At 44.9% G+C, this 16600-nt stretch overlaps 1 protein-coding gene across 1 annotated transcript in view; it reads right to left on the reverse strand.

The window, feature by feature from the left end:
• LOC124606739 (chromatin modification-related protein eaf-1) overlaps positions 1 to 16600 on the reverse strand; it is a 124055-nt gene that overhangs the window by 50653 nt on the left and 56802 nt on the right. The window lies entirely within an intron of this gene.

Consider the following 16600-nt stretch of genomic DNA (forward strand, 5'->3'; position numbering starts at 1 on the left):
GATTAAGCCGCAAATTCGGTATAGAATCTGATAGGGATTACATCGGGTACAGAAACATTGTTAAATATTAACGATTTCAGCTGTTTCTTAACACCACTGACACTAACAGACGGGGTGAACATCAATAAAACCTATAAACTGCACGGACGGATTTCTGACTGGAAATGGAGGAGAAAAGATCCTATGAACACGTGTCCGGAAATTGACGGTGGCGGGTTGTCTCGAAACACAGTACAGAGTTGCTTCGCACCCACCTCATAACAGATACTCAAAGTGGCCTTCATGGCATTGCAGTTGATAGGGATAGAAGCGGTTGTTATGCAGCGTCACATAATCGTACTTTGGGTTATAACACGCTGGCGGGCCACTTGCCTGGAGCTAGTACTAGGGTTCAACTCAATATCCTGTAGAACCTAGTCCTCCAAACCCCGCCGCCAGCCTATACGTTCGTCTGTCTGCAAGGACCCATGATCACACAGACGCCCAAGAAGGGCTTGAAATGTTGTGTGATGTGGTTGGTGTCTGTGAGGGTACTTGTTTTAGTAGAGCCGCACTGCCTCTCGACCGTTTCCGTCTGCGTTGCAGTGCACAACACCACTTCGGCTTGTTCCCCACATGAATATTCTGCTGCTTACAGTACGCTGCGTCAATTATGCAGCCTTCAACAAAGGAGGAACACACAGCACATCGACAAAGGAACTGTCATCTGTCAGCGCCATCTACCTTGGCAACGATGCATCTGTTGTAGTTAATTCTCAGAAGACACATTTAGTAATGTTTCCCAGGTGGCCGAGCTACACCCGCCGCTTCCAACACTGCAATTTTCCCAATTGATTGTTGGATGATTAAAGTCTCCTCAAATGATTGGGGAACTTACATATTAGTGAAATTAAGATTTCTCTAAACTTTTCAGTTAAATTTGAAGCGACGACTGGTGACTGATAGAAAGATAAAGTTATAAGTTTATCGGAACGAAATTTTCACTCTGCAGCGGAGCGTGCGCTGGTATGAAACTTTCTGGTAGATTAAGAACTGTGTGCCGGACCGAGACTCGAAATCTGGACCTTTGCCTTTCGCGGGCAAGTGCTCTACCAAATGAGCTACCCAAACACGACTCAGACCCCCTCCTCACAGATTTGCTTCCGCCTGTACCTCGTGAAGTTTGGAAGGTCTGAGACGAGGTAGTGACGGAATTAAAGCTGTGAGGACGTGGCGTGGCGTCGTGGTTGGATAGTTCAGCTGGTAGAGCACTTGCCCGTGAAAGGCAAAGGTACCGAGCTCGAGTCTCTGTCCGGCACACAGTTTTAATCTGCTAGGAAGTTTTATAAGTTTATATAAGTTTATGTTCATACTTTTTACCGAGTATTGCTCAGACAACATTCGCTTTCAGTTTGGATTTCTATCTCAGCTTTCTGTACCGAATATTAGGTGAGCAGTAATGCTTTTTAGGAATGCTTGAAAATCTGGCACTTTGCTGTGAATACGTCAACAGTTAATCATTAGAATTTTAATACTTTCGCCAGTGGGGGGCATGTCTTTGGATCTGATACTTCTGGGTCTCCTATCGTTATTGTTATCTGGATTCGGAGGAGAGTAGTCTAATCTTAAAAAAAAAAAAAAAAAAAAAAAAAAAACACTTATCTGATCTGAACCCCAGACACTGCCAGCTACCTGGGAAGCAGCCTCTAATGTGTAGTTCTCATCTGATCCATTCGGGGGGACACTATAATTGTCGACCCTATGTTTCAAGTTCAGGAGGATAGAGCCTAGCTTGTGAAAGAACCTTAGAAATCTCTTGTTACACCCATCCACTTGAGTCCCAACCAGGAGGCCACTATCAGTTCTGGAGACAATACTCCAAAATGACAGCTTCGCTGAAACTCCCAGAACAAAACTGACCTTCTCAACCTTCTCTGCTACTCACTGGAGTGACCCAAGTACAACCTCAGACCAAAGATGACAGGTATCATTTGTCCCAACATGTGCCACAATCTGTAGTTGGTTGCATCCCGTTACCTCAGTGGGTGCCGGAATACCATCTTCAACATGTTGAATGAGGTCTCCTGCTGACCAAGTGCACATGGTGTTCCCTCCCATCCCTTGACGTCGTTTCCCTACGGCGAACAATTATTTTTCTTACTCTTCAGTACCCTTTTCCGTTTGTTTCTTCTTGACACAGCACACACGCTAATTTATGTCGATGTTGATCATAGCTCCTCCTAAAGTCTAAAAATCAATTGCAATCCTAGACGGACTTCTAATTAGCCTCCGCTTGTGCTTCCGCCTGCCTTCCATAGCTCGCATCTAGTTCAGTCATTTAACAAATCTGTTCTTCTTTAAGTACTTTCGAACTCAGTACATTTACTGAAAAACCCATTTTCAGCGTCCAGTACCTTGCCCACGAACCACGAATCCAGGTATTCGTTGCGCTATACACCTTCCATGCACCTTTATCTCTTAAGCGTCCTGTGCCATTGTAACAACAACCGACTCCCACTTTCCAAACCTAGATGCCCGTCCCGCCCTATATTCTTTCTACAGCATTACATCTCGACGTATACTCCCTTGTTCTCATGTTTGCCATCTACAGAGTTTCATTTGAACAGCACTAGTGTTGTCCTAGACAGCTGATTACGTGCATCCATTGCAGACTTATCTCATGTTGGCCATCTACAGAGTTTCATTTGAATAGCACTAGTGTTGTCCTAGACAGCTGATTACGTGATTACGTGCATCCATTGCAGACTTAATATTTCTAGAGGACACTGTACCAGGAAGAGAATATCCTGTTACGTAAGAGAAAATCTCTTAGAACTTAGCACACTTGGCTGGAGAAGACGGGTAGGTAATATCCGGGTTTTGCTCACGTCCGTAGCGGGCTGCAATAAAAGCTACGGCGTGCAAGAAGCGGCAGCCGGCGGCCGGCAGGAGAAACGCCGGGAGAAAGCAGGACGGAGCCGACCAGCGCCCGCCCCTGCACGCCCCAGCACGTCCTGGTCGTTAGTACGTACTTAGGCAGCGCCGGCGACATAGCGAATGTGACAGGCAGCTCTTCGACGGAACGACTGGGTGGCCGCAGTGAAAGTGTGCGAGTCAACGGCCTGGTCGCTGAAGCTCGCGAAATTTCTCCACGATGGCCGTCACTGACCACGGTGTAACAGCAACAAGCTCAGATGATATATTAAATTTGTTGTCTTAGTTACCTTTGCTCAGTGAAAATACGAGTACGTGCACGATGGCGAAGAGCCAGTAATACGCCATCACCAAACTTTACATCGCAAACCGGACGATAATGCAGCAAACCCCATACACTGATGAAATTTTCTCGGACTATCAGGTGAATATCGCCAGAAGATGACGAGTGTGAAACTCGTCGAAACGTAGCGACAAAACGACTCGGCTGATAACTTCATAATATTTCATCAATAAAAGTTACGGAGAAAGCCTGCAATTCCATATATCATTCATAAACACGAAGAAATACTGCGATGTTGTTTTCATGGCTACGAGAACAGCTCCGCAAGCCCTGTTGTGTTGTTCTTCCATTGTTTACATTGAAACCATACACGAAGTGCACATTGGCCAATTCTTCTTCAGTAAACCTATTCACAGTGCTGCGTATTACTATTAGCGAACAAGTAATATTTATGGAAAAACAAACCCGATACACAGCAGAACAACACTGCATGGAAATTTTAGGGCGAAGAGTGAAGTGGGCCTTATTTTTGTCAACGCCAAATATTTTGAGTGCGTGGGACAAGTTTGTTCAGAAACAAGACATATAACACATACCGTCGATAATTGCACTCTTGTACAAATATTTTCAGTGGAATATAGATGAAATGATAAATGGGGGTAAGAACTCAAACGAAATGCAATTAGTTTGTAACGTGCCACCGTAAACCGCGGGTCTCTTATACCAAAATAATCAGCAAATATCCCAGAACAACTTCTTAAATTTTGTCGGTGGCGTTTTGGTTCGCCCTGTATACTATTTTAATGAAAAGTTTTGTTGGCCACTGTTTGCTAATTTTAATCAAAGTTTATTTTAAAGTGCACGGCTGAACTTCCATAAATCACATTAAAAAATATACCCATGCTCATAAATTAAGGATAATTCCATAATGTGGTGCCACACAACGTGGCACTACACAAAACTGGCGCTAATAGCATAGGCACATAGGGAACACACACGACACAGATTTGTAAGTCCACGGTACTGGTGATAACTTAAGAAAACCGTCCCGAAACACATGTGCTACAAAACGCCACTGTTTCCTGCGTAAGTACCCCGACATCAATATGGGATATGATCACCATGCACATGTACACAGGCCGCACAACGGGTTGGCATACCCTGGATCATGTGGTCGAGCAGCCGCTGGTGTGTAGCCTCCCGTTCTTGCACCAGTGCCTGTCGGAGCTCCTAAAGTGTCGTAGGGGTTTGAAAACATGCAGCGATACGTCGACTGAGAGGATCCCAGATGTGCTCGATGGGTTTTAGGTCTGCAGAACAGGCAGGCTACTCCATTCGCTTCATTTTTTCTGTTTCAAGGTACTCCTCCACGATGGCAGCTCGGTGGTGCCGCGCGTTATCATCCATCAGGAGCAAAGTGGGACCCACTGCACCCCTGAAAAGGCTGACATACTGGTGCAAAATGACGTTCCGATACACCTGACCTGTTACAGTTCCTCTGTCAAAGACGTGCGCCAATCATAATCCCACCCCACACCGTCAAACCACGACCTCCATACAGGTCCCTTTCAAGGACATTAAGGGGTTGGTATCTGGTTCCTGGTTCACGCCAGATGAAAACCTGGCGAGAATCACTGTTCAGACTATTCCTGGACTCGTCCGTGAACATAACCTGGGACCACTATTCCAATGGCCATGTACTGTGTTTTTGGCACCAGACTTTACGGGCTCTCCTGTGACCAGGGGTCAGTGGAATGCACCTTGCAGGTCTCCAGGCGAATAAACCATGTCTGTTCAGTCGTCTGTAGACTGTGCTTCTGGAGACAACTGTTCCAGTGGGCTGCGGTAAGGTCCCGAACAAGGCTACCTGCAGTACTCCGTGGCCGTTTGCGGGCACTGATGGTGAGATATCGGTCTTCTTGTGGTGTTGTACACTGTGGACGTCCCGTACTGTAGCGCCTGGACATGTTTTCTGTCTGCAGGAATCGTTGCCATAATCTTCAGATCACACTTTGTGGCACACGGAGGGCCCGTGCTACGACCTGCTGTGTTTGACCGCCTCCAGTCGTCCTAGTATTCTACCCCTCATAACATCGTCAATATGTGTTCTTTGAGCCATTTTCAACAGACAGTCACCATCAGCACCTCTGAAAACGTCTGCATTCTTACTCGCTGCACCGTACTCTGACATGCACCAACACACCTCTGCGTATGTGGACTGCTGCCAGAGCCACCGTGCGACGACCGCAGGTCAAATGCACCGCATGGTCATACCCCGAGGTGATTTAAGCCTGCAAACCGCCCACCAGACCGTTGTTTCACCATATATCAGCATTATTCTTAATTTATGAGCATGAGTGTAGAATAATAAGTTGCTGTGGCCATCCTCGCTGCTGAAATATACAGCTTGAATATCGGCGTAGTATAAGGAAAACAATTCAAGTTCAGTGGAAACAAAATTTCTGCAGGATTAAAAATACTGTGTTATTGACGCACCTGCCTTGCGTGCTAGTGAAATGTGGATGATAAACAGTGAAAATTGGATAGCGAGACAGGATAACCAACGAAGAGGTACTGAACCGATTTGGCAGGGAAAGAGCTTTATGGCAAAATACGACTGAAAGAAGAAATATTACAAGTCGTGAGGTTCCAAACAATAACCAGTTTAAAGATGCAAGGAAGTGTGGGGGAAAAACTGCAGAGGCTTCGGTATAGTAAGCAAGTTCACGTGGTTGTACGGTACTATAGTTACGCAAATATAGAAAGACCTACACGAGACAGATTCGCCTGGAGAGCTGCATCATCAGTAACAATAGCCTATAGTATTTAGCCCATTTTGAATACAAACCTTTATTACAAAGGAGTAGATGGAAGGTCATTAGTACACGAAGGCAAAAATGAAAATGGAGACGAAAGACAATACCGTTTCGTGATATGACAAGGACAGGTATTAAAAGGGAGGAGAAAACGTGAGTCACGTGACAGACGTTAGGTTTAATGATACGCCCATAACTGTAAATAGTTCGGCTCAGTCCTGATCCAGTTCAGTGTGATTACAATTACCGTCTCAGTGCTGCAATTAGGTATCCTTGGCTCCAAACTTTCTCTGCCGGTTACGATATTCTGGCCGCAGCATGTTACATACATATGTATCTCCCACACTACTCCTCTCACCTTCTATTTCTCTCTCTCTGTTGCTATTTCTTACTTTTACTTCTTTCTTCCCTTAGCTCCCCATGTCTGCCCAATCCACCTCCAGTCTGATACAATGTGCAAGTAAATTCTCATTTAATTGTATAGCAGTGCTTTTGTGGCTGTGGAAGACTCAGGATGTTAGTAAATAATGGTAGCGTCACGCTTCAGCTCCAGTGTATACAGACCTCGTTGCCATTCAAGGTCAGACTTACCGGCAGTTTACAATCCTTCTCGGAACCGCCATTGTCGAGGCGGAGAGGTCATGAATTTTTATGCTGCCATTCGGTTAACTCAGAGCGTGGGCGTGATCCAGAAAGCGACTCGCGAGCTCCCTTCACCTGTCTCTCGCCTGCCCCTGACTGACGAAAAAATGTACTTTGCTTTCATAAACTTTCCCTTAAGAATATGGATAAAAACGTCTCTATCATTGCGGTTCGCTGACTGTTATGACATCTTTATTACGTTAAAAAGGAAGAAGAGAGAGCTTACGGTCGACGGTGTACGCGTCACAATATGTTTCTCTTGTATGGAGCGAGGTGGGGGAGCACCAAAGCACTAGACTCAAATCCCCATCCGTGCATTCAGATTTAGATTTTCTGTGGAATCCCTGAATCACTGAAGGTAAAATGCCGGCATGGTTCCTCTGAAAAGAACACGGCCAGTTTCCATCGCCATCGTTCTCCAGTGGAACCTTGTGTTCAGTCTCTAATGAGCTTTCTCGCGATGGGAGGTCACACTCTAATTTCCCTTCCTTCTTTTCTCTTGCTATCAGTCCTACAAGAACGACAAGGAGTCCTTGTCAAATAAACATGACAGTAGAAATCGTACGAAGTTACAAGCGCGCGGCTGCGGCGTGCGTTCAATAAGTAATACAACACACTTTTTTTCCTTAAAGTAGATTAGTTTTATTCAGGATTCCAACACGCCACATTACTCTCCATTCTTTTGGCTACAAAATCGTATTTTTCAACATAATCTCCGTTCAATGCGATGGCCTTACGCCACCTTACTGAAAGGGCCTGTGGTACCACTTCACTGGTCAACGTCGGACTGAACGTCTTGCTGCTTCAATGAACTCCCGATAACCCACGTACTGATTCCCGCGGAGTGCATCCTTCATTGGGCCAAACAGACAGAACTCGTATGGTGCGACATCCGGCCTTTAGGGTGGATGAGGAACAGGTATTATCTTCGAGTGTAATGACTTTTCTGGAGACTAGAAATCTATTCTGTAGGAATCAGCATTTGTTTCGAAAAAGATGATGGTGTGAAACCCAGCTGGCGCTATTCGTCCACGAGACTCAGAGGGCCGTAGACACGGATTCCCAGGTAGATGCCGTGTTTCTTGACTTCCGCAAGGCGTTTCACACAGTTCCCCACAGTCGTTTAATGAACAAAGTAAGAGCATATGGACTATCAGACCAATTGTGTGGTTGGATTGAAGAGTTTCTAGATAACAGAACGCAGCATGTCATTCTCAATGGAGAGAAGTCTTCCGAAGTAACGAAGTAAGAGTGCTTTCAAGTGTGCCGCAGGGGAGTGTCGTAGGACCGTTGCTGTTCTATATATATATATATATATATATATATATATATATATATATATATATATGACCTTGTGGATAACATCGGAAGTTCACTGTGGCTTTTTGCGGATGATGGTGTAGTATATCGAGAGGTTGTAGCAATGAAAAATTGTACTGAAATGAAGGAGGATCTGCAACGAATTGACGTGTGGTGCAGGGAATGGCAATTGATTCTCAATGTAGACAAGTGTAATGTGCTGCAAATACACAGAAAGAAAGATCCTTTATCATTTAGCTGCAACATAGCAGGTCAACAAATGGAAGCAGTTAATTCCATAAATTATCTGGGAGTAGGCATTAGGAGTGATTTAAAACGGAACGACCATATAAAATTAATCGTCGGTAAAGCAGATGCCAGACTGAGACTCATTGGAAGAATCCTAAGGAAATGCAGTCCGAAAACAAAGGAAGTAGGTTACAGTACACTTGTTCGCCCACTGCTTGAATACTACTCACCGATGTGGGATCTGTACCAGATAGGTTTCATGGAAGAGATAGAGAAGATCCAACGGAGAGCAGCGCGCTTCGTTACAGGATCATTTAGTAATCGCGATAGCGTTACGGAGATGATAGATAAACTCCAGTGGAAGACTCTGCAGGAGAGACGCTCAGTAGCTCGGTACGGGATTTTGTTAAAGTTTCGAGAACATACCTTCACCGAGGAGTCAAGCAGCATATTGCTCCTTCCTACGGATATCTCGCGAAGAGACCATGAGGATAAAATCAGAGAGATTAGAGCCCACACAGAAGCATACCGACAATCCTTCTTTCCACGAACAATACGAGACTGGAATAGAAGGGAGAACCGATAGAGGTACTCGAGGTACCCTCCGCCACACATCGTCAGGTGGCTTGCGGAGTATGGATGTAGATGTAGATGAACAGTCGAATGAAGTTTTGTGAGCTCCTTTCGTGTGCGCAGACTAGTGTGAGGCCTCGCGTTGTCATGGAGAAGGAGAAGTTCGTTTGCATTTTAGTGGCGAAGAACACAATGAAGTCGTTCCCGTAGTTTCCTTAGTTCACACCTGTGTGCCGCCGTCGGCACACGGGAGATCGGGCAGGTTTGCGCGACCTTGCTGCAGTGGTGACAGACGTCTCGCCCAATGATTCACCGTGCTTTTTCTTCACTCAGGTCTCCGTAGACATTTTGCAGGCGTCTATGAATATTTACGATGCTCTGGTTTTCCGCCAAAAGAAGCTCGATCACAGCTCTCTGCCTGGAACGCACCTCCTTTACTGACGCCATTTTGAAGACTACGATAGCGCCGCCACCTATCAGAACTTTATGAAACGATAGAGGCTGAAGCGGGAATATTTCATGATTTCCCACAGCAAATTCCGCATTTTTTCAAACTTAATTGGTGGAGAAAAGAAATTGTTGCATTACGTGTTGAATGCCCCTCGTAGGATCATAATTGGCCAGTATACCCCACACTAAAGTGTAACATAGGTACTTGGGAAATTTAAATGGCAAACTTTGGAAGAAAGGCGCCGTTGTTTAGGCGAAACTCTGTTGTGTAACTACAGAGAAGTAGTATTCAAGGAAGACTGAGCAACAAGTCTGCTGCCACCATGAGAATAAGATAAAAGAGGTCTGGGCGAATTTTTCCCTTGCTTAACACACGAATGCAATAGGACAGAAATTCGCTGATAACAGTACGAATGGCACGCACTTTACGACATATATGTAGATACGTAAGCCTTGAAAAAAATATATATCGGTTTTTCACGTCCCACCTAAGTCATCCCTCAGTTACACCTTTCGCAAACTTTTAGAAAACTATCACTCACTTTCACATAACACTACTCAAAAGCAGTTGGAGTACACATATTCCGTCGTGGGGGTTAAAGGGGTGGCGACAGAAGAAGAAGAAGAAGAAGAAGAAAGGTGCTCCAAGTTTGGTAAATATAGGTCTAGAAAAAATTAAAACAGTCTACCTTGGTGAAGTAATACAGAAGAACGGCCGTGGCTGGAAGGCTGATAATTTCGGAGCAAGGAAGATAGAAATAACCTTTCAGTTGACTAAAGATGAGCACAACAAGAGATCTATCTCCTCACTAGCAAAACTACAGCGCTATGTTAGTTTTTATGTTATAATAAAACCAGAATATTTATATGCTACTGAATGCTTGGATTTGACTAAGAGAGGAAAAGCAGACGACATAGAAAAGAGAACGCGGAAAATCCTAAGAAAAGTACTGGAACCAATAGAACACAACATTGAATCAGGAACAGGAATGATGGAGATCTGTCGAAGAAAGTGAACAACTAAATGTAACGTTGAAGAAAACGCAATGGTGTTCTGCGGCCATCTGATTCGAATGACTGAAAACGAGATATGCGAGAAAGTGCAACTGGCCCCAAGAAACTAGAAGTGATCAGAAAGACAACATGAAATTCTGAACAGAGATATTTTTCGGAAGAAGGTTAGAGATGCCATCTCCAGAGAAAACCAGAAAAGAAAACTGGAGCTAAGTGACGAGAAGTTCGGAAACAACAACTCTTTATCGAAGGAAAAATTATTGAAAAAACCGGGAGTTAAGTCAGAAGTCGTTATTTACGTGGCCCATAGTAAGTCCAGCTGGAGGAAAAAAGGAGGATTACGAGGCTTTTAGCTAAGCTTAAATATACGACTTTGCACAAGCAACGATTCTTCAGGAAAGTAAAAGTTATTTCGGGCCTTCTTATTGGACACTATATGCATTATCACTGCCCCATGGAAAACGAGAAGCAAACTCTTTTTCATAGAAACAACGGCCACGCACTCTCCTCTGCTGTACCGTAATCACAAACATCGCTCAAGATTTTGACAGTTATTCCATTCTCTTAACTTAAGCAGTTCTTCATATGAAGATTGATACGAAACGTTGGGTAATAAATATACCGAAAGCTATATTTTTTTTCAAGATGTAAGAAGTAAAATGGTTCCTGCATACGAATTAGCAAAATAAGTCTGGCTTTCAGGGTACAAATAAAAAATGGTTCGAATGGCTCTGAGCACTATGGGACTTAACATCTGAGGTTATCAGTACCCTAGAACTTAGAACTATTTAAACCTAACTAACCTAAGGACATCACACGCATCCATGCCCGAGGCATGATTCGAACCTGCGACCGTAGCAGTCACGCGGTTCCGGACTGAAGCGCCTAGAACCGCTCGGCCACTGCGGCCAGCTACAAATAAAAAAGAAAGAATGCTATCTATATATCTGTTGAACAGTTTTCAGTTATAAATGACCATGTCAAGATCCTCCTAAGGCTCAGCCATAATGTCCATGAGGTTTAGTTTCACAAGTCCACGTCGACACTCCTGAGATCATCACGTAGTGAGCTACTGAGTGGTACAAATAGCTGTCTTCCAGATGCCTCCACAGATGGGGGACAGTTGAAACGATTAATCTTGTTCGCGAGCACAGGTTTCCGCGGCCGTTGTTATCTTTAGTAAAACGTTTCAAGGTACGTTATCTCGTCTTCATGTTGTTTATAAAACAAACGTTTCCGCCTCTTTGCAAGCGGCACGCGGCCACATACCCGGAAACGCTTTATTCAGGACTAAGCTTGTAATTTTGTTTAGTGTAAATCCACACCGTATGGCAGAACACACGACTATAAATATCTTCAATAATGAGAACCTGATTTCTTCCTGCAAGATATTTACAAGGAGCGTTGAATAAGTGATGCAACAAATTTTTTCCCTCGGTCGGTTTCTGTTTAAAAATGCGGAATTTTTAGTTTGGCGTCGTGGAATATTCCCGCTTTAGCCCCTATAGTTTCAAGAAGATCCGATAAGCGGCAGCACTATACGTGGCCTTCAAAATGGCGTCTGTAACGGAGGTGTGTTCCAGACAGGGAGCTGTCATGAGTTTCTCTTGGCGGAAAACCAGAGCATCCCAGACATTCATAGGCGCTTGCAGAATGTCTGCAGAGAGGCGTCTGTCATCAACGCAGCAAGACCGCGCAAACCTGTCCGATCTCCAGCCTGCCGGCCGGCCGCACCAAACTATGACTCCTGCAACATTGAAACGTGCGGACACTCTCATTCCATGTGATCGACACATTACAAAGACTTCGCTGCACAACTGTACACCTCTGTTGGTAGTGCTGACACGCTCGTCCATCTGTTGGGGTTCTCAAAAGTGTGCACCGACTGGATTCCTTGCCGCCTAACAGAAGACCGTAAAGGGCAACGAAGAACCGTTTGTGCGGAACTACTTGCGCGTTACGAGGCTGATCGTGACAATTTTTTGTCGTTCATCGTCACAGGCGATAAAGCATGGGTTCATCGCTCCCAGACCTAAGAAGAACTTTGTGTTCTGCCTTACGGCAGGTCTTGTCATGGGGGAAGCCTCGTCAAAGACGTCCACCACATTAGCGTCTAGGGAAGTGATTCCAGTGGTGGTTTCCCGTTGCCTTCCACTGATGATGATGAAATGATAATGAGGACAACACAACACCCAGTCCCTGATCGGAGCAAATCTCCGACCCAGCCGGGAATCGAATCAGGGCCCCTTGGCATGTCAGACCGCCGCGCTGACAACTCAGCTATCGGGGCGGACTCCAGACCTCAACAAGACTGTAATCCAAGGAGCGGTGTCACACCACCTCTCGTCCGAAGAAAAAGTTCAGAGTCGCACCCACAGCCAGTATAGTCATGACGAATGTATTTTGGGACTCTGAAGGGGTTATTTTGTTTGATGTACTCTCCCATAATGCAACGATTAACTCGGAAGAGTACTGTGCTGCCCTCAGGAAACTGAATAAACGACTTCAGCGTTTTCGTCTCCACAAAAATGCAGACGAACTTCTCCTTGTCCACGACAACGCAAGACCTCACACAAGTTTGCTCACCCGAGGAGAGCTTTCAGAAATTCACTGGACAGTTCTTCCTCATACACCCTACTACACCTTGCGCCTTCCATCTGCTTGGTCAAATGAGGAATGCACTCCATCGGAAGTAGTACGTGGATGAAGGGAGATTGTTGATGCAGCAAGGCGTTGGCTCTAATGTCCACTTGTACAGTGGTACTATGCGAGCCTACAGGCCTCCCAGTACGGTGGTGTACTGCCGTCGGACTGAACGATGATCATGTTGAAAATAGGATTTGGTAGCCAAAAGATTGGGGAATAATATGGCGTATTGGAATCATGAATAAAATCAACCTGCTTGCAAGAAAAAAAGTGTTGCATTACTTTTCGAATGCCCATCGTATCTTAATTACCCAAGTATTTGAAACACTTTGAGGGACGGTTCTTATAAAAAATGCTGTGGCGTAGCAAAGTTGCTTCGCGTGTATGAACCGCGGACTAACAGTTATCTGCTAATTGCTTCGCTCTGTGCCATTAATGACGGCACGAATATCCAGCACTTCACGGCTATCCGCCTGCCGCCCCCGCCTTAAAGAGCAGACGCCGCTGGCTGGCACGGCACGCTTTCACCAGGATGCGGCTGCCTATCGTGTTTCACGGAGTGATGCCCCGTGTCTATTTGTGGAGTTACCGCTCTGTGAAATCTAACAACGGTCTAATATTGCCGCGCTGCTGAGCTGATGAAAGCTCCTCACGTTTCTCGGTATTTTGTTCCCAGTTTGTTTCCGGAATGAAAGTTCCCATGAAATTACCCAACGGTGTTCTTTGTCAGAAGGTGAGAGCGGCAACAAGCAACTCAGCGCACTGTACACTTGTAGAAATCAACAAAAGTAAAACAAAATTAAGGATCATCAACAAGAAAGATACCAAACTGCCATCCAAACACTAATGATAAACTCGCTGAACAAGAGAACTAACATTAACAACAAATGGGATAACCCGCAAGAAATTGAAGTCCGCACCGAGAAAGACAGAGCCGCCTTCTATAATAAGACCAATGTTTTTAAGAGGCGTAATCTCTCAATGGAGACAAAACTAAATTTTCTACGTTGCTACATATTTCCCATCCTTTTCTATGGAGCTGAGACCTGGACTTCGACCGTGACGACAGGCAGACGACTTGAGGCATTTGCGATGTGGTTGTACATGAGAAAGACAAGAGTGCCATGGACAGATAAAATTACTAGCAGCGGAATTCTCCGCAAAACCAAGAGAGAAAAACACAGTAAAAGACGGCCAAGTAATATGGAATGTAAATAAGTGTAAACTGCTGCAGAATATTCTTCAAGGGGAGATACCTGCTGAAAGAGGTCGAGAAAAAAGAGGAACATCTTTCCTCGTTAACTCAAGGACATGGACATCACACTCGAGCGAGGAACTTTTTAGAACAAGCAAAAGTGATTGATTGTGATGTTCACCAATATTCGGGAGGGACGGACACTAGAAGAAGAAGAAATAACCCCCACACCCCAAGGAACTATGGACTTTTGTGCGGTTGTGAGGTTTCTGTGCCTTAAAGTCACAGGTAGTCGTATAGTAAATTCGACCGCATCGAAGAGGTATCTGTGGAGAGGCCAGACTACATCTACATTTACAGTCCTCAAATCATTTTATGGTGTGTGGCGAAGGGTACTCTGCATACCACTGACACTCCCCTCTTCCCTGTTCAACTCAAGAAAGATGTGCCGGAAGAATGATTGTTGGTATGCTTCCGTGCGACTTCGAATCTCTTTAATGTTTACCTTTAGGCTCTAATTACTAGATACATGCAGGAGGAAGCAATTTATAGTTTGACTGTTGTAGGAAAGCACGCACTTGGAATTTTAACAGTAACCCACACCGTTATGCACAATACTACTTTCGTAGCGTTTGCCACTGGTGTTGGTTGAGAATATCCGCGACGATTTCACGCTTGCCAAATGAACATGTGACGAAACGGTCTGCTCTTCTCTGTATCTTCTCCGTTTCATCTATCAACTCCATCTTGTACGTCTCCCAGTCTGACGAGCAATATTCAAGCACTGCTCGGGCGATTGTTTTGTCAGCTACTTGGTCCGTGGGTGTACTAAACTTGCTGAACATTTTTCGAGGAATCTCAGTGTGCAATCTACCTTTCCCCCTATTAGTTTTATATGTTCGTTCCATTTTAAATAGTTCCGCGCACATACGCCCAGATATGCAACGAATGTAACTACTGCCGGTTATTGCTCTGCAATCGCGCAATCGTGCAAAAATGGGTATTTCCGTACAAACTTGGTTTAAAAGGTACATTTCCTTATGTTGAGCGTTAACTGTCAATCTCTGCACCAAGCGTCGATTCTCTGCGAAGTATTCCCTGCATTTCGTGACAATTTTCTTACGTTTTGGCACGTCGCGGCTTCTGTGTATACAACAGCATCATCCGCGAAAAGACTCAAGTTATACACTACGTAATTTATATAAATTGTGAAAAGTCGTTGTCCTGTAACACACCGTACAATATACCATAAGTCCGATGAGAATGTCACGCTGTGTTCTATTTTCTAGGAACTGTTCAGTCGAATTACACAGCTGGTCTGATACTCGTATTCCGTACGCCCTGTTTTGTTCATTAGGTGGCAGTGCGGCAATGTATTGAATGCCTTCCGGGTGACAAGGAACCCGGCATCAACCAGGGCGCCGGTATCTACTTGCCTTCTGGGTCTCGTAGAAGTACTGTTCCAGAAGAAGGGCAACACTACCAGTTCACTAGACACCTTCTAGCAAAGAAACCTATCCGCTCGGCTGCGCTGCGGCAGGTAAAACAGCAAAATGGTCACAAAAGGGCAGATCGAGCACTGGAGAAACTGGTGGCGCGGTGCAGGCAGCCGTAACTATCGGAGGAACACGAGGCCAACCGGTTTCGCAAGCTGGGGGGATCTTCGCCGTGTTACGCAACGTCCGCCGTGCCAGCCAGCGCTCCCCCCTCCCCTGACCCCTCCTCCCCCGCCCAACAACGAGGGCGTCCCGACCGCTGCGCTCGCTCTGTTCCGCCTTTCTACTCAGCTCCAGCAGCACCGTCCTGATCTTAGGGTCCTAGTAATCGATCAAATAATATTTCAAAAACTACGAATTTTTCAAATTACTTACCTGTGCTCCTTTGCTTCATGTGTTTGTCAAACGTATACTGTGTTTGACGTGTTTGAGAGAAACTTTGATTGACGGCCAGTTTGACAAGATTCGGACGTTGTTTATGTTGATGTTCCGCCGCGCACGTTTACAGAGTAAGAGAAAATTTATCTCACTGTATCGTGAGATTCCACAACTGAGGGGTAAGAAGCGAACGGGTACAAGTGATATTTTCTAGGAATATGAGATAAGCGCATAGAGAGCACTATAAAGCATGTAAAATTGTTGTGGAAAAGGGATGCAAGTGTATCCCACTCTTTGCTGCTCCCTGATCAACGATAGGAATATTAGTTACAAGATGTCACGAAACAGTTGACACCAAAGAGATGTATGAGCACTTTTATATGACTTTCTGACGTATGATCTAACGAAACCTGGTAGAAAAGGCAAAACTCCAAAGAATGTCTTCTTGTCCTCTCTGTACAACAATCTCCAGCGATTCCTAAATACAAATATATTCTCGATATGCCTCCATTTATCCCGCCTATCCATTATATATTCTTATTCACGAGTCAACGTGATAAAGAACAACCAAGCACAACAACTAGGACTGACCTGCTAGATATCTTCACAGAGTCACTGTATTTATTCAAAACAATCCACCCCTGAA

The sequence above is a fragment of the Schistocerca americana genome, chromosome 3 (genome assembly GCF_021461395.2).
Source record: "Schistocerca americana isolate TAMUIC-IGC-003095 chromosome 3, iqSchAmer2.1, whole genome shotgun sequence".
Lineage (NCBI taxonomy): Eukaryota > Metazoa > Arthropoda > Insecta > Orthoptera > Acrididae > Schistocerca > Schistocerca americana.